This window comes from Ranitomeya imitator, chromosome 9 (genome assembly GCF_032444005.1).
Source record: "Ranitomeya imitator isolate aRanImi1 chromosome 9, aRanImi1.pri, whole genome shotgun sequence".
In the NCBI taxonomy this organism is placed as follows: Eukaryota; Metazoa; Chordata; class Amphibia; order Anura; family Dendrobatidae; genus Ranitomeya; species Ranitomeya imitator.
In genome coordinates this window covers 42587332-42597249 of record NC_091290.1, presented here as the reverse complement: position 1 = coordinate 42597249, position 9918 = coordinate 42587332, and the positions used below count along the sequence as shown (strand labels likewise).

Genomic DNA, 9918 nt, shown 5'->3' with positions numbered 1-9918 from the left:
GTTAATAAGAAAAATATCACCTCAAACCCGCTCCCCACTGGTCTGATAGTTTGGACACACAATCACGTACTTGCACTTTGTGGGGGCTGCATCACTCAACCGCTAGTGACAATAATAGGAAAAATATTGGGTATGCCGGGTATAGATCTGTAATGAATTACAGCATAGGACACTGTCCAGTGACCTCACAACACCAAATTATGTCAAGATCTCTACTCTCTAATAAAAAAAGATTAAGATTGGCCTCGCACGCATCCGGATGGGAGTCCAGGATCACATTAATTTGCCTTCTTTAACACAAGATGATAGAACAGTAAAACAATCACCTGACCTTTAAGCTTCATCTTTTGCAATACATATTGATAAACCACATATCCATAATCTGCATATTTACAATAAACAGCTTCCTAGCAATCTTCAGAGACATTACACAGAGGTCGTCACACTTGAAGTGCGCTGCCAAGATCAATGGCCACAAACCCACTCCAACTTATCCGTTAATTTGGACACAGAATTGAGTACTTGCCCTTCGTGGGATTGCTTTCCTCAAACACTTTGTTTTAGTGGAGGGCTACTCATCTGAAAAATATTAGGTGAGAAAATGTTTCCAGTACTCACCTCATCTTCATGAATCTTCTGTCAAACCATACAGGGCTATTCAATAGGAAGATTGCCCCAAACCCACTCCCAACTTGTCTGACAATGTTATCGTACCGCTCAAGTTTGCTATCCTTCATGTATTTTGTGTTTCTCAATCGCCTTGTTCTATTGCAGAGGAAGATTACAAATTGATCTGAAATACCAAGGGAGAAAGGCCTGATCTGCACTCGCCAACGAAACTGCACATCGCCAGTTGCACCTGCTGTAGATCTGAAGAATTCTAACATACGACAGCCTCCATTGTTACCACAATGCCACTAATATTTCCCAAAGTTAAGTCCTTTCATCGGACTATAGGATCCATAAGATACTCCTAGTTAGTGGGGTCTCATTCTTCTGGATGCCGGTCTTGGTACAAATTTAGAAGGCCTTGCGGAATTCTGATTTAAAAAAAAAAAAAAAAACCCGAACAAATCCCTTCCCTTTTAAGCACAAGACTTGTATATAAATGCATATTGGCACACAATATATACACATACACACACCACAGTGAGAAGCTTCCTAATACATTCAGTAATGCACAGAAGTGACAGATTAAATACGGTCGATAGTAGCTCACAATCTCATTTCGAGGTTTATTACAATGTGGATGCACCGTTACCAGTTTGTTAATAGTGTACTTGCATTTTGTGGAGTCTACATTCCTCTATCGGAGGGTCACGTTACAAAATAATCTGAAAAATATTAAGGCAGAAAAGCCCTTCCTGTACTCTCCTCCATTTATAAAATGTACTGCACCTTCACTTTTGATAACTGAAATGCTGAGATTATGAAATCACCCCAAACCTACCCCACGTAGACTGACATTTTGGGCACATGGCTGCTCAAGAATGATAGTGTGCTTTCCTTTTCTAGAGGATGATATTCCTAAACCAATTTATTTCTGCTGAAGAACCCAGCGATGAACGGGGTCTGGGAAAAAAAACAAAAAATCCATTCCTGCACTAACCTCGCCCTAATCAAAAACTCTACTTCACCTCTGCTCCATCAATGCTCTTGGCATCATCTTGACATAGACACTACAATTCCAAAGTTAGAAGCTTTCTCCCCGATACGATGGTATCAATAACGCACGCTACGGTTCTTATGGGTCTGGTTTGGTGGTGAGGGATGCCAAAATCAGTTTCTTTCAGCCTGTTAATACAAAAACAGTAAAGCAAAATACCCCTCTCCCACCCCCCTGTAAAAATCATTTTTTACCTTATCACAAGCAAATTTCTATCACTTCAGTAAAACCATACAGGGCTCGTCACACTTGAACTGCACTGCTGAGATAACATTCACTCCAAACCCACAATTTAACTCAGACACGATTTTGCTCAAGAATTGTTTGGAACTTGCATTATGCGGAGGCAGCATTCCTCAACCAGTGTGTTTCAATGGAGACTCAATTAGTAATGACGGATCTGAAATATAATCAAGAAGAGTCTTTCCTGCCTTCACCAAATCCAAAAGGTAAACTGCGATTCACTTCTACGCAATCACTGCTCCCGATTATCATCTCTCCACTGTAAAGGGCAGTCTCCATCGACATCTCTATACCACTAAGGCTGCAGTCACACTAGCAGTATTTGGTCAGTATTTGTAAGCCAAAACCAGGAGTGGAACACTTGAAGGAAAAGTATAATAGAAACATATGCACCACTTCTGTGTTATCGCCCACTCCTGGTTTTGGCTTACAAACACTGATGTAAAATACTGACCAAATACTGAACGTGTGACAGCAGCCCAATTGTCACACAAGAAGGACTGGTCACAGTAAGTTTAGTGGAAGACAAAGATAGTGCATTCACGTCTCTGGTTAGGGCATAAAAGTGATGAAAAAAGTGAAGAGCGAAATCTCTAGTACACTTCCACACTATCTTCAAAAAGATGTGTATATGGAGTTGTATATTTTTCACAGTAAGAAAGTTTCTAGCAATCGTCAGAAATTATACCAGGCAACCGAAGTTTGAATGGCACTGTTGAAATCATAGAGAACAATAGACCAAAAATACAGAGTGTGATCATGTATTCGGGAATCCAGGAGAGCTGCACTCCTTCCACTTTGTTATTCTGGAAACCCACAGATCGAAATCTGATCTGCAAAATACCAAGAGGAAACACTGTTCCTGCTGCACTCATCCAAGTAGAAACTGCAATGTGCTTCTGTTGCCGTTAGCAGGTTCTTGTTTATCTGTTGAAAGGGTACAGGACAGATTACCAAACCAGATTTGAGGGGGGGGGGGGGTATAGCCTTTTACTAATTTTCCTGATAAAATCTGTGCATATTGTGGGCAATTTGTTACTCATTTCTGTAATAGGAAAAAAAAGTTATATAGGATATGAGTTTGCATCACTTCACAGTTGAACAAACATTTCATAACTACTTATGTATTTTCAACGCCTGCTTAACAGTATCAAGATGGTAGCCATGTATGACATAGTATCCAGGAAAATAAATCCCCAAATAACCCTTCTATTACAGAAGGCTAAAAAGACACAAAGAAAAATAAACTAGTATTACGGTGTACTACACACACCAGGCTGCTTGAAATCTTCGTTTGGTGTAAAGTGTCCTCTTCTCGAGACGTCACTGTGGAAAATCAATAGCAGGATGCCAGCATACTCCTGGAGTTTGACTGCAAAGTGTTTATATAATTTTTTTTGTAATAGACAATGTTCACATTTTATTTTGCAAGACAGGTCGGCCCTTCACTGCACTCACATGCTGTACTTATCGAAAACTTAAAAATTCTTCATAGTCTTTCTCTATTAATTACAACCCTATCATTGACCTGTATATTTTTGCTTGATTAACACAATTGCTTTGCATTGGTTTGAGAGTGGCAACACATTATTATAGAATGGACAATATTTTCCAGAACCACACATGTCCATGGGCTGTCTGGAATGTTTCAGAATTATTTGACATCAGTCCAAGGTCTTTATGTCCAATATTATACAATCTATCCCACCTATCCGTTGCAGATGTTTTCTTGCAAGATTTTTTCCCCCCCCAATAACTTGTCATAATAAAAAAAAACCTTAGCTCAGTAGAAAGTGGAACACATTGGACTGATACTTGACCATATGTTCTCTTTATATGCAATATTTTTCTCTGCAAATGTTTGAAATAGCGATTTAGCTAGGGATGTACTGGATAACCCCTTTAAGCTAGATACAATTGTTGATATCCTGGTTTATATAGCACAACACAAAGCTTAAAGTTGTAGCATCGTAACTGTCAGATGACAAAGTTCTCCCCACCAAATGAAAAAGGCGGAATTAGTTGTAGAGTAAATCTTTGCAAGTTACATTATATTGGTTGGTTCCTTTAAATGGTCAGTCTATGTTTATGCGGGTTTAAGTCTGCAGTCACTGTCAGATTCGTGAACCCTCATAGTATGCACAGCATCAGGATTATCAGGTGGGACTGACCAACAATTTTCATACATGTTGTCACATGCCAACTAGAAATGCTTGGTCTGACCCTGTAAGTTGAGTGATGCCAGTCTAGTTGGAATGTGTTTTCACAACCAACACTCCCTGCAAACAGTACGTGTGTTAAGAGGATTCACAAGTCTGCAGTCACATAGTAACTGAAGACTTTAATCCCAAAGCCAGACATCCCCTTTACCCCACTCCCATTCCCCCTCCAGCACTGTAGATGTACACCGTTTACCTTCAGCTGATGTGTCAGTCAAAGCTATACGCAAAATGAAGAGCTGCCTGTGTGAAACCTGCATCAGGGTTCTTCAGCATGCTGTATTTGTTCTGTAGCTTTGTAGACATACAAATACGTTGTATGCAGACGTTCAGAAGCCGTATATTGTATTTTAAGTTAGAAAGCAGTCGTTCTCCTGTGGTCATAGGGACAGAACACCAAGTGGTAAGGACAGTGATCATGTTTGGAGTAAAGGGCGAATTCCAAATATCAATCTTTCTGTACACATGCATTAATCCAGCTCTCCCTTTATGTAATAAAAATAGGTAGGCTTTGTATAAAATGCTCTCCCACAGCTGTACACCATTACTATTTTTTTTGTATTGTAGATCAGGTAACATCCATTTGAACTGAATGATAAAAATCATAGGGATAATAATCGGGCAAAATACCGTAGTTAGTCCGGGATCATCAGCAGCCTGGACTTCGTCATGTTAATTTTGTCCTAAGGCAGGGGACAGACCCCAGCGCAGATTGGGCACCAGGGTCACATGTCACATCCGCACCAGAGCCCTGGAGAGTGCGAGTGCAGACACCACAGGAACGGCACATGCATGGGAGGAGAGTATTATTTATTGGCCCCAAACATTTATATCAAGGGGATGTCCTAGTAGTGAACCACCCCTTTAAGGATCTACAGGACAAATCCACCTACAGTAACCCCTTTTACTAGAGGGAAAACCAAGCACATGAGCATACCTTTTCAGTGCTGTTAAGACACGATACCAAGTTGCCCAGACATCATAACCATCTTACTTGTAAAAGCTCCTGATTTGGCAGAGCAGGAAACTTGGCTATGTCTCTGAACTCCCATTTCCGAGGATGGAGAGATCACAAAAAAAAAAAAGAAAATGAATTGTATGGTAACTGATAAAGCGGTTGTGTAAAGTTGTCGGAGGTATTGTGTAAGATTTGTCAGCAGTTGTGTACAACAATTTAAAGCTATAGCAACATACACTGCCAATTGTAAAATTCAGAGTAAAACCTACCATCATCTTGCTGTTAATCAGCCTTTATGATTCTAAAACTGTAAAGCTACATATACAGCCATTACAGGCTGGAAATTTATGTTTTTGTGGGGGACTAGAAGCAACTTTTAAGTTTTGCTTGTTGCAATGTATGCACAAACTTCTACATGGATACTACATGAAGCACATTAGCAAAAAATAAATAACAGGCACCAAAGATGTGTTAATTGAAGTGTGTGTAAATCATGCAGACTTGTTGACCTTTTAATACACTTAACTGGTAAGAGAGGCTGCTGACTTAGGATCACTTGACATCTCCTTCATTGAGCATGTAACCTGACTCACTCAGGATGAGTAACCTGTCCAAGGAAACGAAATCAAAAATCTTTCAGACAGCGATCAGACTTTGTGGACACGTGTCACTTAACCTTGAAACAAAAGGTCCGTGCGCTTTACAAATCCAAGACCTTTATGTTTTAGTGGCTTTACCAAGTGTGACCAAAATGTAGAGGCCTCAGATCAGCAGAAAGACGGCTGCAGCATTGGGTGGTAGCAGAATGACCTAGACCTTGATCACTTCACTCCTGCCTGAAAATTACCATTGCGTATTTGCACCAAACCTTTAAGAAAGACATTGAAACACAATACATTTATTTTTCATAATTTAATGAATAAATTAATGTCAAAAACACAGAAAATGCATAACTTACAGCAAGAAGAACCAAGGAAAGACCTTACTTGTTTACACAGGTTTAAGAAAGCATTTTTCTGATTGTCAGTCAACAGTAACCCCAAAAGACAAAATCCTAGGAAGAAATGTAAAAAATACATCCACATGTTACAGTATTCATGTAGATCTAGTGTTAAGAATTTGAAATTCATGCATTAAGGCTTTAGTTTCACACTAGCGTTCTGCATATGGCAGCCTTGTTGCTCCATTAAGCCCCACCCACTGCAGCACCTCTTCCTTTAGCTCTGCCTACGTCTGCATGCATCCTGCATACCCTATCTTTAACATTGGGTACGCAAAACATGCAGATGCCTCGGCATTAATCATTTTGACGCTGCGCTGAACTGAATTTTGTTGCATGGCCTGCATACCAAATGTTAAAGATTGGTACGTAGGAAGCATGCAGACGTTGGCGCAGCAGTGGACGAGGCTTAACAGAGGAAGACTGCTGCTCTACCCACAGCCCTGCCAAACGCTAGTGTGAAGCTAGCCTAATATGTAATTGAGTGTACGTGAATTGGTGGATTGCCGATTTTTTTTTGGGGGGGGGGAAGGGGTACCATCGTACTATTATACTACATAGAAGCCATGTGGTGACTTATTTAAATATTAAACTTCAGCATTTGCTAGTTTTGGGAGAATAAAAAAATGTAACACCGAAAAAAATGATACCAGTCACAGCAACCAGATTAAGGCACTATGAACAGGAATCTGCGGGCTATTTCACTTGCTTAAAATTAAACGGGTTGCTCAGCTCAAATGTTATCTCCTAGTCACAGGACAGGTACTGTCCCAATCGCTGGGGTTCAGAAGAGACCTTGTCTGAATGGAGAGGTGGGTGATCGTGCACACTGCCGCTCTATTCACTTAATGAAAACTGAACGGCACATGAATGAGCAATTACCATTCAGTTGGGGTGTAGAGATCTGGTTCTTAGGATCGCTCGGGGCCACAGTAGCTGGAAGCAGTATCATAAGGTTAGCATAGGATAGAAGGTAAATTCCAAAGTTGAGAATAACCCTTTAAACGGCATACAGCTACCCTCCAGGACACACTTATTGGGGGGAAGAATGTAATTGCTTACCAGGTATAGGGTGCTTGATTATTTCAATAGCCTAAAAGATTGGACAGCTCTCCTTCTTACCCATTATCTATGAAGCGGCCACATGTGGGTGAAGTTTCCTCCCAGATGTGAATTCATGTTTGAGAAGATTGAGACTGGTAGAAAGTAAACAAAAAGACTGGTTTGGTTACCAGACACCTGTGCAGACAACCCCACTGCTGGTGCCTGAAGGATTAGAGGTGCTAGTGGTTAAGGATCACGAAAATGAGGTTCTATGACTGCACCCTAAGGAAAAAGAATTTAAGTTAACATGCGGTCATGGAAAGTGGTGCATTGTGTTCATCGTCCTATATAACAAGCGGCTGTAACATTGCAGTTGTATTATAGCAGACATTAATATGAGCAACATAATAGAATGCCACTAGTGTCATTACATAAAACAATTCTTAGTCTACAATGTTGTTCTGAACAGAAACCAGACATGACACCCATGTGTCCTCGCCAACAAGCTGCCCTCTAAAGTCCCAAACATTAAGTGTATATTGGCGGTCAATGTGATACTTAGCCCACTAAATGGGTGGCATGGGTTGGCCAGCAAGGGAAGCATAGAAATCTGTTTTCTTGGCATAGTCTATTTGGGTGGCTTATTTCAAGTACTCTGTTCTTCTCAAGGCAGATGCAGTCTTCTCAGGTTTCTGGAATGGGGCTGATCCCACAATAAAGTCTTTAATTCTGTTGCGTGGCTCCATCGATGCTTGTCCGTGGTTGCGACAACTCTTCAGAGAATACACATGCATGGGAAATTTATTTCTCGGCTATTAGAAAGCTCCTGTCTCAAACCAAAAATCTATAATATCAAATCTGCTAAAAATACCATTTCACCAGGATTACAAATGTGGTAAAAAAAAATAAAAAAGATTGTATCCACTAGCAAATACTGGAAGTCAATCAAATCTAGAGGCTGCCAGCAGAGGGCAGTCACTGAAATGCCACTACCCAGAAAGAACAAGAGGGGGCAGTGAAGAGCCTCACTACATAGCACTGCCAAGACTAACGACCATATATGGAACAGGAGGCAGCTGGTCAATACGCTTAGCTCCGCCCACTAAATCAGCGGTCATATTTAGCAACAGGTTTAAGATTACCAGTAAAGGGCAAGGACAGCAAATGCTGCAATATTCAGCACCACAATTAGCTCCGCCCACTAGGGGGACCACAAAGAACGCAGTCACAAGCTGCAGCTCCGCCCACTTACTGCTAACAGCAGGCACTAAACGCTCCGCTCACATTCTGGAGAATATCAACTAAGGTTGGAACATAACGCGTCATCTCTCCCTAGCTCCACCCACTAGCAGACAATGGACAGCAACAAATGCATGACGTCATGAGCCATCCACAGAGCTCCACCCTCATTTTAGTGAAATGGCCGTTAAGGTCCCCACCCAGTACACCACACAAGGCGGCCATATTTATGACTAACCCTCCTACACGAAGACGGCGGCCATATTTATGGCTAACCCTTCTACACGAAGACGGCGGCCATATTTATGGCTAACCTTTCAACACGAAGACGGCGGCCATATTTATGACTAACCCTTTTACACAACGAGGACGGCGGCCATATTTCTGACTAACCCTTCTACACAACAAAGACGGCGGCCATATTTCTGACTAACCCTTCTACACAACGAGGACGGCGGCCATATTTCTGACTAACCCTTCTACACAACGAGGACGGCGGCCATATTTCTGACTAACCCTTCTACACAACGAGGACGGCGGCCATATTTCTTACTAACCCTTCTACACGATGACGGCGGCCACATTTCTGACTAACCCTTCTACACCGGACAATGGCCGCTAGGTTTATGCGTTGGGAAGAGCAAATTCTCCACCATTAATTTTAACACCCGGACAATGACACGTTAACCTTTCTATACGGACATAGCCATAACCTTCACATGAATTACACCCGCGCCTTCACACAGTAATCGCTAACCCCACGAAACTACCGCTCTCCCCCGCCCAATAACCTGGTAAAATGGTATTTCACGCTCCAAGAAATGTCAATAAGAACAAATACCTTACACGGAAGCCTGTATAATAGCCGAGAAATGCAAGCACGGAAAACAAAAGCTATAACTGACGCGCACAGCAACTTCTCCACGACGAGCCTTTCGCACACAAAGACGTCTTCACAGCAGCAATGAGCGCGCAGTCTGCGGGGGAGGGTATTTATAGACCCTCGTGACGTCACAAACAGTACCACCGTTATATCCTTCCGCGGGCTCGCTGTGAGGAGAACGTTATGTAGTCCCTATTTATTTTACCACACAGAAGAGACTGAAATGTTTTAAAATAAATGATTAAACTGCTTTTCATACTGCCAGCATCACTTTTTCATTCTAAAAACAACACAAAAAAGGTTAGAAGGGATACAATTAATAAAAGAAGCAGCTTCCCTCACGGATGACTCAGAGTATAAAATGGCGGATTGTTATGTCGTAGGGATACAGAAGTCCCAGTGAGCAGTATGTATGTAGTGCCGTTCATGACCAGTTCAAACCGGCTGAAACTAGTTTATACGTGACCGTGCCTGTCCCTGACTGTGTTTATTATGAGCTGTCTGTGGCAGTTATGACGCATTGCCTGCAGCCTGTGTATTATTCCACCCTGTACACGGTGGATGTATAACACAGAATGAGGAAAACAGCGACTTTCTATTACAACTTCCAATAAATAAGATATTTATAACACTGGGTGTCTTCTGTACGAGCCCGCAGCAACGCAA

At 41.6% G+C, this 9918-nt stretch overlaps 1 long non-coding RNA gene across 1 annotated transcript; it reads right to left on the bottom strand.

Moving 5' to 3' along the window:
- Window positions 1–5983: 5983 nt before the first annotated feature.
- Window positions 5984–9674, bottom strand: LOC138649260 (uncharacterized). The gene is made up of 2 exons (XR_011315280.1): window positions 8722–9674; window positions 5984–8683 (listed from the first exon to the last, which is right to left on the bottom strand). It is a non-coding gene; the product is annotated as an uncharacterized lncRNA (long non-coding RNA).
- Between the last annotated feature and the right edge of the window lie 244 nt (window positions 9675–9918).